Source organism: Martes martes (assembly GCF_963455335.1).
Source record: "Martes martes genome assembly, chromosome: Y".
In the NCBI taxonomy this organism is placed as follows: domain Eukaryota; kingdom Metazoa; phylum Chordata; class Mammalia; order Carnivora; family Mustelidae; genus Martes; species Martes martes.
The window spans coordinates 5,937,835-5,954,998 of NC_137907.1; positions in this window are offsets into that span (position 1 = coordinate 5,937,835).

A 17,164-nucleotide genomic window follows, 5' to 3' on the forward strand; every position below is an offset into this window, starting at 1 on the left:
TTTCAGGAACATTGGTTTGTAATAAAATGTTACTTTTATAAAACAATGAAAAAACTATTTATCTTTCTTATATTCTATAGCCAGACAGAGAAGGCCATATTGTAGGATTCAAGTCACATGAAAATCCCAGGTGAGGTATAGTACCAGAGACAGAGAGAAGCGCAGTGGTTGCAGGGACTGGGGTGCAATAATGAGCAGTGAGTGATACATAGCCCAGGTTTCTCTGTGATGGAAATGTTCTACAAGTAATTAGTTGTGCAACACTCTTAAAGTACTAATGGCACCTCCGTATACCATTGAAAAGGAGCAGAGTAAAATAAAATGACAGGACCCATCCATATGTGGTCTACAAGAGACCCATTTTGAACCTAAGGATACCTCCAGACTGAAAGTGAAGGAATGGCGATGCATCTTTCATGCCAATGGGGCTCAAAAGAAGGCTGGGATAGCAATTCTCCTATCAGATAAATTATATTGAAAACTAAATACTGTAGTCAGAGATACGGAAGGACACTACATCATTCTTAAAGTGTCCATCCACCAAGAAGATCTAAAAATTGTAAATATTTATGCCCCCAATATGGGAGCAGCCAACTGTATAAGACAACTGTTAATCAAGATAAAGAGTCATACTGATATGAATACATTAATAGCAGAGATCTTACATCGCCACTCTCAGTAATAGAAAGATCATCCAAGCAGAAGATCACTAAAGAAACAAGAGCATTGAATGACACATTGGACCAGATGGATCTCATAGATATATACAGAACATTCCACCCTCAAACAACAGAATACTCATTCCTCTCGAGTGCACATGGAACCTTCTTCAGAATAGACCATATAATGGGTCACAAATCAGGGCTCAACCAATACCAAAAGATTGAGATTATTCTCTGCATATTCTCAGATCACATTGCTTTCAAACTGGGGAAACACAAAGGAAACACAAGGAAAAGGTTGGAAGGAATTCAAACACCTGGAAGCTAAAGACCACCTTGCTTAAGAATGCTTGGATCAACCAGGAGATCAAAGAGGAACTTAAACAATTCATGGAAACCAATGAGAATGAAGACACTTTGGTCCAAAACCTATGGGATACAGCAAAGGCAGTTCTAAGGGGGAAATACATAGCCATTCAAGCCTCCCTCAAAAAAAATGGAAAAATCCAGAATACACCAGCTGTCTCTACATCTTAAAGAACTGGAGAATCAACAACAAATTAATCCAACTCCACACACAAGAAGGGAAATAATCAAGATTAGAGCAGAGATCAATGAGATAGAAAGTAGAGATACAGTAGAATTCATCAATGAAACTAGAAGCTGGTTTATTTAAAGAATCAATAAGGTCAATAAACCATCAGGCAAACTAATCCAAAAGAAATGAGAGAAGGCCTAAATTAATAAAATTATGAATGAAAAGGGAGAGATCACAACTAACACCAAGGAAATAGAAACAATCATCAGAAATTATTATAAACCATTATATGCCAATAAGTTAAGCAACCTAGATTAAATGGATACATTCCTGGAAAACTATAAACTTCCAAAATTAAACCAGGAAGAAATTGACAACCTGAATAGACTGATATCTAGTAATGAGATTGAAGCAGTTATCAAAAACCTCCCAAAAAAACAAGAGCCCAGGACCTGAAAAATTCCCTGGGTGGTGCCAGAAATCCTTCACTGCAGTAACATCCAGAGGACAGATGGTCCTGTCTACTCAGGAAAATCTAAACAGAAGTTCTACCCTGCACTCAGTGGTCTCTGCCATTCACAACACTTACACATAATGGCCTCCAAATGACCAGTACTGACGCATAAGAAGGAACATCTTCATGCCCCTATTCAGCAGGAAGAAGATACAGACGATGAGACCATCCTATTTGAAGAACTTTAATGACTGAAGGGTCTAAACTGTTCAGGAGGACATGAGGAGGGTGGAGAAGGCTAGCTTAGGACAAAGCAGAAGTTGGCACGCCACACCTCCCCTCCACAACATGTGATATGGGTGACATTCCTCAGGCACTCTGGCTGCCCTAAAGCCAAGGAAAGGAAAAAAAAAAACAGATTCTTCACAAATACAGATCAAAACACTGCAAGACCTGAGTCTCCCTCCGTTTCCAAATGTCCTAGTGATTGACAAGGAAGAGGCTTGCTTGTCAATAGGCTAGCTAACTTCCAGAGACCCGTAACTCCATTTCCTGAAGCCCTAAGATCCCCCTCCCCTCCATAACACTGAGGGAGGCTGAAGCAGAAGGAAATGTCAATAAAACGGAATTTCTTCCCACACCTGAAGTCCCTTGAGAAGGACCTGTGAGAGGAAGAATCTAACATTCCTCCAGGAAGCTCCCCACCATCTTTCTATTAATGCCTTCCTAGAAGGAAAAGTCACCTTCACTTGACAAGAGCAAAGCCTCCTGTATCCTGTGTGTCCTCTGTCCACCTGCAACGTCCTTGCAAAACCTCCCTTCTTCCTGACCTCCCCCAACGCCATCCTAGGGAGTCAGCCTGCCATCACGACCACAGCATAGCAACCCTTTCTACACAGGGTCATGTCCCTGTGCTTTAATAAAAATCACCTTTTGCCAGTAAAGCTCTCTCAAGACTTCTTTCTTGACCATCGGCCTTGAACTCTAACGTCTTTCCTACATCAGTCCTGTCTCTTGTAAGGGCTCCTGTGGAAACAACCCTGCAACACGGTCCCATTTCTGTCAACTCTTCTGACTCCATCCACCTAACCCACTGCACATCCTGTGTTCTCTGACGACAGGACACTTCTGTGGTTCTTGGGCTGAAACCATCACATGGCACCTCTTTCAGTCCTCGACTTTGTTGAGTTTGCCCATCTGAAACTCCCCAGCATCCCATCCTCACTTTCTTTTTCTCACATGTTTATCTGGTCAATAGGTTCTAATCATCTAATCTAATCTAATCTAGTCACCTAATCTAATCTAATCTAATCAACCGGTTCTCATCTATAACAGGTTTCTGTTCCTGAGTAGATGACTCCCTTGCTTTCCTTTGTCATCAAGCTCAAATCTTAACTCTCAGACGATTGTCTTACAACTGCACCTCCACCCTGCTGGGAGCCCCACACCCCCACTACCAATCCCCTGCCCCTCGCCCTCACTGCCCCCTTACCGCCACCCTGCTTCTGATCTGCTGCCGCTGCCCCCTGCTGTTCCCGCCCACCCCTCCCTGCAGCTACCACCTAGCCGCTACCCCTGCCCCCGACTCTGGAGCCTTCTCGATTCCCTACTCCTGTTGCCGGGCTGCTGCCGCCCCACGAGTCCAACTCCACCTTCCCCGCACTGGTACCACCAGGCTGCCCCCACAACATGAGCTGCTCCCACCGGGCTGCACCCCCGTCCAGGGCACCCCCACTTAAAACCACCATTGCCTCTCCGCTGCTACCCTGGGTCCCCGCTGCTGCTGCTATCAGTGGTCCCGCCCTGTAGACATGCACCAAGGCCAGCAAAGCCAGGCCCTTGCTTCGCTGCCCGACTCACCATGCCATGACATGGACATCCCGCTTATACCCAGCTAGTCCTGCCCACCCCCAAGGACACTACCGCCTAGCTTCTCCCCCACCCCACTCCGATGCCTCCTGGCTGCCAAGCGTGTGAGTTCCAGCACGTCCATCACCCCTCGCACTGCTACCAGCTTGCTGCCCCCCCAAAATGTACCCCTGCCACCCTGTTGTGCCCCTCACACTGCCCACATTACCTCAGCTGCCGCAGCTCCGCAGCTCCGCGGCTGCCCTGTATCCCCGCACCCTTGACGTGCACAACGGGCCCGTCCACCACGCCCTCCTAACTGCTGCTGCCCCGCCCCCTTGACGTGCACAATGGGCCCGCCCACCACGCCCACCTAACTGTCATTGCCCTGCCCCTTGACGTGAACAATGGGCCCGCCCACCACGCCTCCCTAACTGCCGCTGCCCCGCCCCCTTGACGTGCACAATGGGCCCGCCCACCACGTCCCCCTAACTGCCGCTGCCCCGCCCCCTTGACGTGCACATGGGCCCGCCCACCACGCCCTCCTAACCATTGATGCCCCGCCCCCTTGACGTGCACAATGGGCCCGCCCACCACCCCCGCCCCGTTGCTGCGCTGCTACTGCTGAGCCGCTGGCTCCGGGCTGGTCCCACCCCCACTCTGGCTGATGCTGCCTCAATTCCTCCCGCCCCCCACAGTCGCCACACAGCTGCCTCACTTGGCTGTCACAGAGCTCCCCCACCATGGCCCGCCACTGCCACTGCCACCCCACTGCACCTCCCCAACACCGCTGCGACTGCGACCCAGTGACATTGCTTCCCACTGCCCCGCCCTGTTGCCCCCGCTGCCTCACTGCACCCCCCTGGTTTCTGCCACCCCTCCCCGCTGTGCTTCCCACCCCGCCACCGTCGCGTCCCCCATGCAGACCCTCCTTACCACCCTACCGCTGCCCAGGGGCTGCCTGGCTGCTCTGACGTCACTGGCGCGCCCTGGACGTATACAGTGGGAGACAGGCCCTAAGAGAATTTCTGCATAGGGACTGGCGGCAGGTGTGTTCTGGAAGTGGGTTGGAGGTATAGACACGGGGGTAAATCCCAAGAAGGAAAATGTCAGCATAATTATGTTAAGTGTTAAAATAGCCTAAAAAGCTAAATGTAAAGTGCTTTCAATGTCTCCTTCTTTTCCATACAGTGACTTTATTCCTCATATTGTGCACCTCAAAATAATACAATCTCACGTTAACTAACTGGAATGAAAATAAAAACTAAAAAAAGATAAATAAAAATCTTTTAACATCATGCATCAATTGACATACAGACATTAAGGAAAGAGTTTGCATAATAAAATGTTTATACGGGTCTAGGTGCTCTTTCTCAATCAAGGCTGGTCAAAATCATGGAAAAGAGTTTTATTTCTCTTCAGAATCACTCACTGTTCCTGGATTTCATGTACAGTGTACATACATATGAACAAGCTTTTCTCAAAAACTAAAAGAAAAAAAAAAGCTCCCAAGAACCAACACTAGACGTCCACTGTAGAATTGCATGAACAGAAATGCCCTCGTTAGCTTTGTTGTATGAGAAGACATTGGGAGATACTCATTAAGGAAATAAGTGTCAAGTGAAATACATCATAAACAAGAACTTCTCCCTTACCGTAATGCTCACTGGGGAACATAACGCTCCATTTTACTTTCCTCTGATCACCAGAAAAATCAAAATTTAACAGCACACTTAGCCCAGTGGTTGTGTTAAACTTATGCTTTGCTCTCTGTTAGTGGTAGAACTGAAACCTTGGGGATGACTCTGTGATCATACTTGTGTTACTTTTAGGATAAGATGTACATTAATATAAGTATATGAATAAATTCACCATCGTTATATTTTCCACAGCAAGCATTTTCACTGACATAATTTCATGGGATCTTCATCACAGTCCAAGTGAAAGAAAAGGTAAGTGTTTATGGTATATAAAAGGTAAACAAAGGTAAATGCACGAAGTAAGAATCTGTGAAATAAGACAAATCCAGCCCCATAAGTTTTAAGACCTAATGGGCTGCATTAATTGATCTACTAATGACTTGGATAGTATCCTATCCAGTAGATAGAGGGGCAGTCCAAATGACCACAAGAAAGGAAAGACTTCCAAAATAGCCTGTGACATGGAGTGCATGGGTGGTGCAGTCAGTTACGTGTCACACTCTTGGCTTTGGCTCAGGTCCTGATCTCAAGGTCTTGGGATCCAGCCCTTCACAGGGATCTGCGCTCAGCACAGAGCCTGTTTGTGTTTCGCTCTCCCTCTCCCTCTGAGACCCCCCTCCACAAATAAATAAAACTTAAAAATGACAGCAAGGGAGAAAATAAAACATAATCAGCTAAGAATCCATTGTTTTAGGCAAGATCACCCTCCTAAGGGAAACAGAGGGAGCCAATCAGCAGACTTCCTAGCGCTGAACAGGAAATTCCCACCTGGGTTGGCTAAAGGTTATATAGTTCTGGATGTTGAAACTGCAGTTGGGTCGGTATTAATTCTTAACTTACCAACTTAGGTCCTTAAGCCATGTGTGGGCATTTTGAGCCTGTGGTTTTCCTTTTCAACAACCCCACATTTTGATCAGACTCTCAGTTTAACTAAGAGATCTAAACTGAAGGCATTAACGTCACTCTCAGCACCTGGTCTGAAGTGCTCACAGTACTGGTTGCTCCTCAGTGTAGTATTCAGAGTTCTTGACGTTTCTGATTAACCCTTGTGATGTTCACAGGGCATCACTGCAGTCTTACAATTTTTGAGTTGGTCATGTTCTTCTTCTTTTCTTTTTTGTTTTTGTTTTTCTGATGTTCCAATCTTAGAAAGATCATTACTATGCAGGTTAGTGTCTCTGCATTTGCATTTAGAACTTTTGAGAAAACATAAAGCACCACACAGATTATATTGATTATGATAAACAAGATAATTCCCAATGTTTGGAGTGCAATTTGAGGCTATGTACTCCAAGACTCAAAGCAATTAAAAACAAATGAGTAAGAAAGACCCTGCTGAAGGAGTCACTCTTTTAAGCCACGTGGCTTCCTCAGTAATCCCCCTGTTATTTCGCTTCAACTTCCCCCAGAACTGTTCATAGGGGTTTAGCACATGCTGTTGTCTGCAGCACAGACCCAGCCTTGCTCAGCTAAGAGATAACAAAGGGCTATCTTATTTTCAAGAACTCCTTTGGCCAGAGTGTAAAGATTCCTGTTGGGCAGACATTGCTTTGGCAAGGGGTCCTGCAACAATTTCAAGAATGAAGGAAAAGGTCTTGATCATACTCCATCTACGTTTACCACTAACCAGGGAAGTAAGACCAGTCAAAGGCATGAATCTTGGAACACAATTTTGCCTGATAGTTCCCTTCTAACTCAGAACATGAATGCAGGGAAGTTAACCAATGAGATGTATTATATAGCTTGAGTAATTTCAGACCAGGGTTGAATTTTCTGGTAGCTTGAATTAAAAGGTTGCTCTAAATTCCAAAGGATACTGCTGTAGTAATGACCTGGGCAACACCGATGAGAGTGTTACCTTTCCAGGCCATTGCCAGAATAAAGGAAAAGAACAGAGAGATAAACGATCACATGTTTGGTCAAAGCTTGGAGTCTTGAGTCATGGCCGTGGGTGAACACGGTCTACCTAGATGTCACCTATTTCACTTTCTTCCAAGTAGATTCAGAAATATCAAGTGTCCGTGCAGCACCAGGTGTCAGGTGGAGACTTCTGTAGCTGTGGGTTGTGCACTGGAGGCTCAATATCTTTGAGTTTTACAGAAGGAGACTTAGTAAGGTCTCTCTTTTATTGGCTTTCAAGGGCTGTCTTCCTCTAATGTTGTGTCTCAAATACTTAATCACCAGGCTGTAAACTGTGATGGAGAGGATCCGTTTAACTGTGATCTAGGAAGACTTCCATAACCTGTTGATGAGAGATTGAGCACTGGACATCGCAGACTTACAGTAATTGGATAGACCAGCATGCAACACAACAGATCAGTAAAAGGTTGTACACTGAGATAATTCAATGAAGTCTGTAAGGATTTCCTAAAGGCTCCTGTGATTTGCCGACTGAAATATGTGCCCTGGTCCCTGGAGATCACATAAAGTGTGCCCCAAGGGAGAAACCCATTTTTAACAGGGTCTTTACCACAGTGCAATCATCAGCCTCTTGGCAGGGAAAGGCTTGAACTGATCCAGAAAATACAGAAACAACAACAGGGTATATGACAAATAGTACTAAGTGGCAGTGGAATGAACCCAGCTGTAGGTGTCAAAGAGTCCACAGGAAGGAGGCCTGAAACCTCTGGAGACAGAAGGTTGTTCAGGATTATGGACCTGACAGGTTAGACACCGCTGGTAAACACGTTTTTTTTTGTTGTTGTTGTTGTTTGTTTGTTTGTTTTTTACTGTTTTAGAAAGCTTCCCACTGATTTCCATTTATCATTGGAATCATCTTAGATGCCCTATGGTGGGTGAAGGAATGAAAAAAAATCAAGAAAAGTGGGTCTTGCCAGGGATCTGGGAAGAACCAAGAGGTTGTCTTGGTTTTCCCTTAGCCCTGACTCTTTCTTTAAATCACTCCCATTCTTTACCCAGCCTCTTATTTCTGACTCAAAAGGAAACAGGTGGCATGTTACAAGGACATCAGGATGGCCTGCATCTGGCAATGAGGAGCCGTGTTTTGTTGAACCGGAATGGACCTTATCTACATGTGCCACAATCTTACAACTATAATAGCAAAAAACAAAAACAAAAACAAAAACCAGAAAACAAACAAACAGAGAGAGACAAGATGGCAGGGAAGTAGGAGGAGGCGCCTTTTGAACCTGTACCCTAAAGTGAGCTGATTACCGACCAAAGAACTCCGATCACCCATGAAATCAGCCTGAGATCAGAATTATACACGTCTGGATCTCTATGGGGGGCAGAAGATGCCAGTGGGCAGGTAACGTGGAGTGGGAATGTCGGACTGATACCGGAAGATAAACAAAAGGGGGAGGGAGCCAACAGAGGCGACCAATTGGAAAATAATACCCCAATATGAGAGTGCCCTGCGTCTGGGGATCAGCATTAACTTGGAGTCTGGTTGAAAGCACTCAAAAGAGCAAAGGATCGTGGGGGGAAATTGTGGGAATCGGGGCAGCTAGGGACAGGGGCTTAAGTCCCCAGACCCAGGACAGCCTCCCCTGGCGCTGAGCCAGAGAGAGTGTGGCAGAGAAACCAGGTCTTGGTACCTGAGCCACCAGAGCACCCAAGAACGAGTGGAGTCCGGCTCCCATGAGGGGCTGGGAGCCACACCAGACGGCAGAACGCACACCTTGCCTGAGATGCACGCACGCCTCACTCTCCCCTGAGAGAGGTGTACGAATACCCAGCCTGGTGTTCTGGGACACGCGCCTTGCTAGAGCCGGAGACTCCCGCACCCCACCCCCTCCCCTGGGAGAGGTGCGTGCAAGCCCGGCGCTCTTAGACCTGGAAAGACCAGGCAGTCCCAGCCCCGGCCAGCGGGATAATCTCAGTGTGCAATCGCTGCTTGGAACCTCTCTGGCAGTCTGGAGCTGCCCAGACAGCCACAGCTGCCCTGGTTTTGCATACAAGCAGGAGATCCTGCATCCCCAGGGACCGCGACTCTGAACCTGCTCTGCCAGTGGCCCAGCAGCTGCAGCACCTGCAGGGGAGCAGACTGAGGCTTCTCTCTGAGAGGGAGGTCGGGGTGCAGTTTGCTTTCCTCTAAACCTCCAAAAGCCATCAAAAGATGCCAAGGCAAGAGAAAACAAGTGAACAAACATAAAAACCTCCAGAGAACAAAAGCCTGAAAAAACTGTTTTCCTCAGAGCCCATCCCCTTGAGGAGGGCTGGAGGACTTAACTCAGGGAACATCATTGACTGAAAACCCACGTGGCAGCCCCTTCCCCCAGAAAACAAATCAGGAAAGAAAAAAAAAAGACTACAAGAGAACAACCACCACTACTTCATAGATACAACTTTTATTTTTAACTCATTCCCGCTATTCTGGTTCATTTTTTTATATACATAATTTTTTAACCTATTTACCATCACAGTGAGATGTCCAGTACATCAAATTCCATAATAAACTTCTAACCTGAATTTTTTGATGTATACACATGTGTTTTTCTTTGGTTTTTCTATTTTTTTAATTTTCTAAAAAATTTTATTTAGTTTAGTCCAGTTTATTCCTTTTTTATTTTTATTTTCTAATATTCCTTTGGAGTTAAACTTCAAGGTAACCCCCTTTCTCCAATCAATGCTACCCCTATAGGTAAACCAATTTTTAATCCCCCTTTATCTTAGGAAAGTTGAGTCCTTTAACAAAGATATCAAGATACATCCAGGAAGAATCAAAATAACCTTCCTTGCCCACACTGAGAATCTATAACCATGCTCCCATCTTTTTCTTCTGCCAGTGTCTCTGTGTATTTAAGTTCGTACTGATAGTATATAAATCTTATACTTGGAGTTCTTTTTGATGAGGCTCTTACTTTTTTTGCTATATATATATATATATATATATATATATATATATTTTCTCTCATCATATACTTTTATCAGTATTTTTATTTGTCTGTTTTGGTTTGTATACCTGATAAATCTTACCCTGGGGCCTATTTGGGCTGAACCTTCTCCTTTATCTTCCCTTTTTTTCCTGTCTCTCTCTCTCTCTCTCTTTTTTCTTTTTCTTTTCTTTTTTCTCTCATTTGGGTGGGGAATCCTGAGTGCTCAGAAGCATTCCAGGGTGCACCTTGACTGCACCACGGTCGTTATATCCAGCTACATCTGTCCAGTCATCTCTCACCAAACTGACTAGCAGGAGGAATCCCCAACAGAAGAAACATACAGAGGATGGGCCTTCTGCAACAGAGCTAACGGCTATCAACATAGACAATATGTCAGAAAGAGAATTCAGGCTAACAATTATCCAGGCAATAGCTAGGTTGGAGAAAGCCATGGATGGCCAAATGGAATTGATCAAAGCAGAATTGAAAGCCACCAGGGATGATGTCCATAATGTTAGGGCAGAGCTGAAGGCTAACAGGGATGAGGTTCACAACGCTCTCAATGAGTTCCAATCTAATCTAAATTCTCTAAAAGCTAGGGTAACTGAGACAGAAGATAGAATTAGGGATCTGGAGGACAAACAGATAGAGAGAAAGGATCAAGAGGAAGCCAGGAACAAACAGCTTAAAAGCCACGGAAACAGAATCAGGGAAATAAATGATGCCATGAAACGTTCCAACGTCAGAATTATTGGAATCCCTGAAGGGGAGGAGAAAGAAAGAAGTCTAGAAGATATAGTGGAACAACTACTTCATGAAAAATTTCCCAATCTTGCCAATGGAATAAGTGTTCATGTACTAGAGGCAGAAAGGTCTCCCCCCAAGATTATAAATTCCAAAAAAACATCCAGGCACCTCATAGTAAAATTGAGGAATCACAATTGTAGATACAATCTCTTGAAAGCCGCTAGAACAAAAAGATACTTACGTACAGAGGAAAGCCCATCAGAATAACGTCAGACCTGTCCACAGAGACCAGGCAAGCCAGAAAGGGCTGGCAAGATATATTCAGGGCACTACATGAGAAGAACATACCACCAAGAATACTTTATCCAGCAAGACTGACATTCAAAATGGATGGAGAGATAAAGAGTTTCCAAGACCGGCAAGGATTACAAGACTATGCAACCACCAAGCCGACACTGCAGGAAATATGAAGGGGGGTTCTTTAAAGAGGAAAAATCCTAAGAATACCATTGAACAATAATATAGACTCAACTCTATGGTCAAATAATCTTTGACAAAACAGGAAAAAATATCCAGTGGAAAAAAGACAGTCTCTTCAATAAATGGTGCTGGGAAAACTGGACAGCTATATGTAGAAGAATGAAACTTGACCATTATCTTACACCGTACACAAAGATAAACTCGAAATGGATAAAAGACCTCAACGTGAGACAGGAATCCATCAGAATCCTCGAGGAGAACATAGGCAGTAACCTCTTTGATATCAGCCACAGCAACTTCTTTCAAGATATGTCTCCAAAGGCGAAGGAAACAAAGGCAAAGATGAACTTCTGGGACTTCATCAAGATCAAAAGCTTCTGCACAGCAAAAGAAACAGTCATCAAAACAAAGAGGCAACCCACGGAATGGGAGAAGATATTTGCAAATGACAGTACAGATAAAAGGTTGATATCCAGGATCTGTAAAGAACTCCTCAAACTCAACACACACAAAACAGACAATCATATTAAAAAATGGGCAGAAGATATGAACAGACACTTCTCCAATGAAGACATACAAATGGCTACCAGACACATGAAAAAATGTTCATCATCACTAGCCATCAGGGAGATTCAAATCAAAACCACATTGAGATACCACCTTACACCAGTTAGAATGGCCAAAATTAGCAAGACAGGAAACAACGTGTGTTGGAGAGGATGTGGAGAAAGGGGAACCCTCTTACACTGTTGGTAGGAATGCAAACTGGTGCAGCCACTTTGGAGAACAGTGTGGAGATTCCTCAGGAAATTAAAAATAGAGCTTCCCTATGACCCTGCAATTGCACTGCTGGGTATTTACCCCAAAGATACAGATGTAGTGAAAAGAAGGGCCATCTGTACCCCAATGTTTATAGCAGCAATGGCCACGGTCGCCAAACTGTGGAAAGAACCAAGATGCCCTTCAACGGATGAATGGACAAGGAAGATATGGTCCATATACACTAGGGAGTATTATGCCTCCATCAGAAAGGACGAATACCCAACTTTTGTAGCAACATGGACAGGACTGGAAGAGATTATGCTGAGTGAAATAAGTCAAACAGAGAGAGTCAAGTATCATATGGTTTCACTTATCGGTGGAGCATAACAAATAATATAGAGGACAAGTGTAGATGGAGAGGAGAAGGGAGTTGAGGGAAATTGGAAGGGGAGGTGAACCATGAGAGACTATGGACTCTGAAAAACAACCTGAGGGTTTTGAAGGGGCGGGGTGGGAGGGTGGGGGAACCAGGTGGTGGGTATTAGGGAGGGCACAGACTGCATGGAGCACTGGGTGTGGTGAAAAAACAATGAATACTGTTACGCTGAAAATAAATAAAAAATGGGAAAAAAATAATAGAGTCAATCGACAGAAAGAAAGTCTTCAAAGATAACACAATGTCAATAAAAACGTATCTCTCAATAATCACTCTCAATGTGAATGGCCTAAATGTGCCCATCAAACGACACAGGGTTGCAGATTGGATAAAACGACATGACCCATCCATATATTGTCTACAAGAGACCCATTTTGAACCTAAAGATACACCCAGACTGAAAGTGAAGGGATGGAGAAGCATCTTTCGTGCCAATGGGCCTCAAAAGAAGGCCGGGGTAGCGATTCTCGTATCAGATAAGTTATATTTTAAACTAAAGACAATAGTCAGAGATACAGAAGGACACTACATAATTCTTAAAGGGACTATCCACCAAGATGATCTAACAATTGTAAATATCTATGCCCCCAATACGGGAGCAGCCAATTACATAAGAAAACTTTTAATCAAGATAAAGAGTCATATTGATGTGAATACATTAATAGTAGGAGATCTTAACACACCTCTTTCAGTAATAGACAGATCATCCAAGCAGAAAATCAATAAAGAAATAAGAGCATTTGAATGACACATTGGACCAGATGGACCTCATAGATATATACAGAACATTCCACCATAAAATAACAGAATACTCATTCTTCTCAAGTGCACATGGAACGTTCTCCAGAATAGACCACATACTGGGTCACAAATCAGGGCTCAACCAATACCAAAAGACTGAGATGATTCCCTGCATATTCTCAGATCATAATGCTTTGAAACTGGAGCTCAATCCCAAGGAAAAGTTCAGAAGGAACTCAAACACCTGGAAGCTAAAGACCACCTCGCTTAAGAATGCTTGGATCAACCAGGAGACCAAACCAATGAGAATGAAGACACTTCACTCCAAAACCTATGGGATACAGCAAAGGCGGTCCTAAGGGGGAAATATATAGCCATCCAAGCCTCCCTCAAAAAAATTGAAAAATCCAGAAGAAACCAGCTGTCTCTACACCTTAAAGAACTAGAGAATCAACAACAAATCAAACCAACTCCACATGTAAGAAGAGAAATAATCAAGATTAGAGCAGAGATCAATGAGGTAGAAACCAGAGATACAGTAGAACGTATCAATGTAACTAGAAGCTGGTTTTTTGAAAGAATCAATAAGATCGATAAAACATTGGCCACACTAATCCAAAAGAAAAGAGAGAAAGCCCAAATTAATAAAATTATGAATGAAAAGGGAGAGATCACAACTAACACCAAGGAAGTAGAAACAATCATCAGAAGTTATTACCAACAGGTATATGCCAATAAGCTAAGCAACCTAGATGAAATGGATGCATTCCTGGAAAATTATAAACTCCCAAAATTGAACCAGGAAGAAATTGACAACCTGAATAGACCGATATCTAGTAACAAGTTTGAAGCAGTGATCAAAAACCTCCCAAAAAACAAGAGCCCAGGACCTGACGGATTCCCTGGGGAATTCTATCAAACTTTCAAAGAAGAAATAACACCTATTCTCTTGAAGCTGTTTCAAAAAATTGAAGAAGAAGGAAAACTTCCAGACTCTTTTTATGAAGCCAGCATTACCCTGATCCCCAAACCAGGCAAAGGCCCCACCAAAAATTAGAATTTCAGACCAATATCACTGATCTATACGAATGCTAAGATTCTCAACAAAATCCTAGCAAACAGGATCCAACAGCACATTAAAAAGATTATCCACCATGACCAGGTGGGATTCATCCCTGGGTTACAAGGTTGGTTCAACATTCACAAATCAATCAATGTGATAGAACAAATCAATAAGAGAAGAGAGAAGAACCACATGATCCTCTCAATTGATGCAGAAAAAGCACGTGACAAAATCCGGCATCCGTTCCTGCTTAAAACGCTTCAAAGTATAGGGATAGAGGGAACATTCCTGAACCTCATCAAATCTATCTATGAAAGACCCGCAGCAAATATCATCCTCAATGGGAAAAAGCTTGCAGCCTTCCCGTTGAGATCAGGAACACGACAAGGATGCCCACTCTCACCACTCTTGTTCAACATTGTATTAGAAGTCCTAGCAACAGCAATCAGACAACAAAGAGAAATAAAATGTATCCAAATTGGCAAGGATGAAATCAAACTCTCTCTCTTCGCAGATGACATGATTCTTTATATGGAAAACTCGAAAGACTCCACCCCCAAACTTCTAGAACTCATACAGCAATTCAGTAATGTGGCAAGACACAAAGTCAATGTACAGAAATCAGTGGCTTTCTTATACACTAACAATGAAAATACAGAAAGGCAAATTAGAGAATCGATTCCATTTACTATAGCACCAAGAACCATAAGATACCTCAGAATAAACCGAACCAGCATGGTACTGGCAGAAAAACAGACACATGGACCAGTGGAACAGAGGAGAGAGCCAAGATATGGACCCAAAATTCTATGGTCAAATAATCTTCAACAAAACAGGAAAAAATATCCAGTGGAAAAAAGATAGTCTCTTCAATAAATGGTGCTGGGAAAACTGGACAGCTATATGTAGAAGAATGAAACTCGACAATTCTCTTACACCGTACACAAAGATAAACTCAAAATGGATAAAAGACCTCTACGTGAGACAGGAATCCATCAGAATCCTTGAGGAGAACATAGGCAGTAACCTCTTTGATATCAGCCACAGCAACTTCTTTCAAGATATGTCTCCAAAGGCGAAGGAAACAAAAGCGAAAATGAACTTTTGGGACTTCATCAAGATCAAAAGCTTCTGCACAGCAAAAGAAACAGTCATCAAAACAAAGAGGCAACCCACGGAATGGGAGAAGATATTTGCAAATGACAATACAGACAAAAGGTTGATATCCAGGATCTGTAAAGAACTCCTCAAACTCAACACACACAAAACAGACAATCATATTAAAAAGTGGGCAGAAGATATGAACAGACACTTCTCCAATGAAGACATACAAATGGCTACCAGACACATGAAAAAATGTTCATCATCACTAGCCATCAGGGAGATTCAAATCAAAACCACATTGAGATACCACCTTACACCAGTTAGAATGGCCAAAATTAGCAAGACAGGAAACAATGTGTGTTGGAGAGGATGTGGAGAAAGGGGAACCCTCTTCCACTGTTGGTAGGAATGCAAACTGGTGCAGCCACTTTGGAGAACAGTGTGGAGATTCCTCAGGAAATTAAAAATAGAGCTTCCCTATGACCCTGCAATTGCACTGCTGGGTATTTACCCCAAAGATACAGATGTAGTGAAAAGAAGGGCCATCTGTACCCCAATGTTCATAGCAGCAATGGTCGTGGTCGCCAAACTGTGGAAAGAACCATGATGCCCTTCAACGGATGAATGGATAAGGAAGATGTGGCCCATATACACTAGGGAGTATTATGCCTCCATCAGAAAGGACGAATACCCAAGTTTTGTAGCAACATGGACAGGACTGGAAGAGATTATGCTGAGTGAAATAAGTCAAACAGAGAGAGTCAAGTATCATATGGTTTCACTTATTTGTGGAGCATAACAAATAATATAGAGGACAAGCGTAGATGGAGAGGAGAAGGGAGTTGAGGGAAATTGGAAGGAGAGGTGAACCATGAGAGACTATGGACTCTGAAAAACAACCTGAGGGTTTTGAAGGGGTGGGGGGTGGGAGGTTGGGGGAAGCAGGTGGTGGGGATTAGGGAGGGCACAGATTGCATGGAGCACAGGGGGTGGTGAAAAAACAATGAATACTGTTACGCTGAAAATAAATAAATAAAAAAATAATGCAATAACTACAGCACAAAAAAATGAAAAATAGACAAAACATGGCAATTGCAAATGAAATAAAGATATTTAGAGCTTCCAATATCTTAAAATCCCATCATTGTCTTTATGATTGAATGTAAGCTCATCTTTTCCTGTTTTACAACTGAATTGCCTTAGTAGTTTGATGATGTTGGTGTATTTTTCTCCACAGATCATGATATTTGATTACTTTTTTTTAGCGAACATATGATGTATTATTTGTTTCAGGGGTATGGGTTTGTAATTGATCAGTCCTAATCAATTAACAACCCTCACCATAGTACATACCCTTTGCAATGTCCATCACCCAGTGACCCCATCCAGCACACTCTCTTTTATTCTAGCAAACCTTAGTTTGAACATGAACTCGGGTAAAGGTTAGGGCCGAGGGGATGGCAGGCCCAAACTGCAGACCCTGAGGGCAGCTCCTTGGGATCTGAAATGAGGGCGAAGGTGAAGGGGTAGCTCAGGCTTTTGGCTCTGGATTTTGTGTCTAGGTTGGCCCCAGAATGTAGGGGTGGCCTCATGGGGCCATGGAAGTTTCTCCCACTCTGGGGATTTTGCCTGGCTCCCAATAGTTTGGAGTCATTCTGGGTGGAATCGTATTTTCTGTCTCAGGATTCCCCCAAAAAGAGGGATTCCAGAGCAGGGCTCTGGGTACAGGTACCTGGATAAACCCCACCTTGGGTCAGGATTTGGGCTTAGGGGAATGGCAAGCCCGGTATG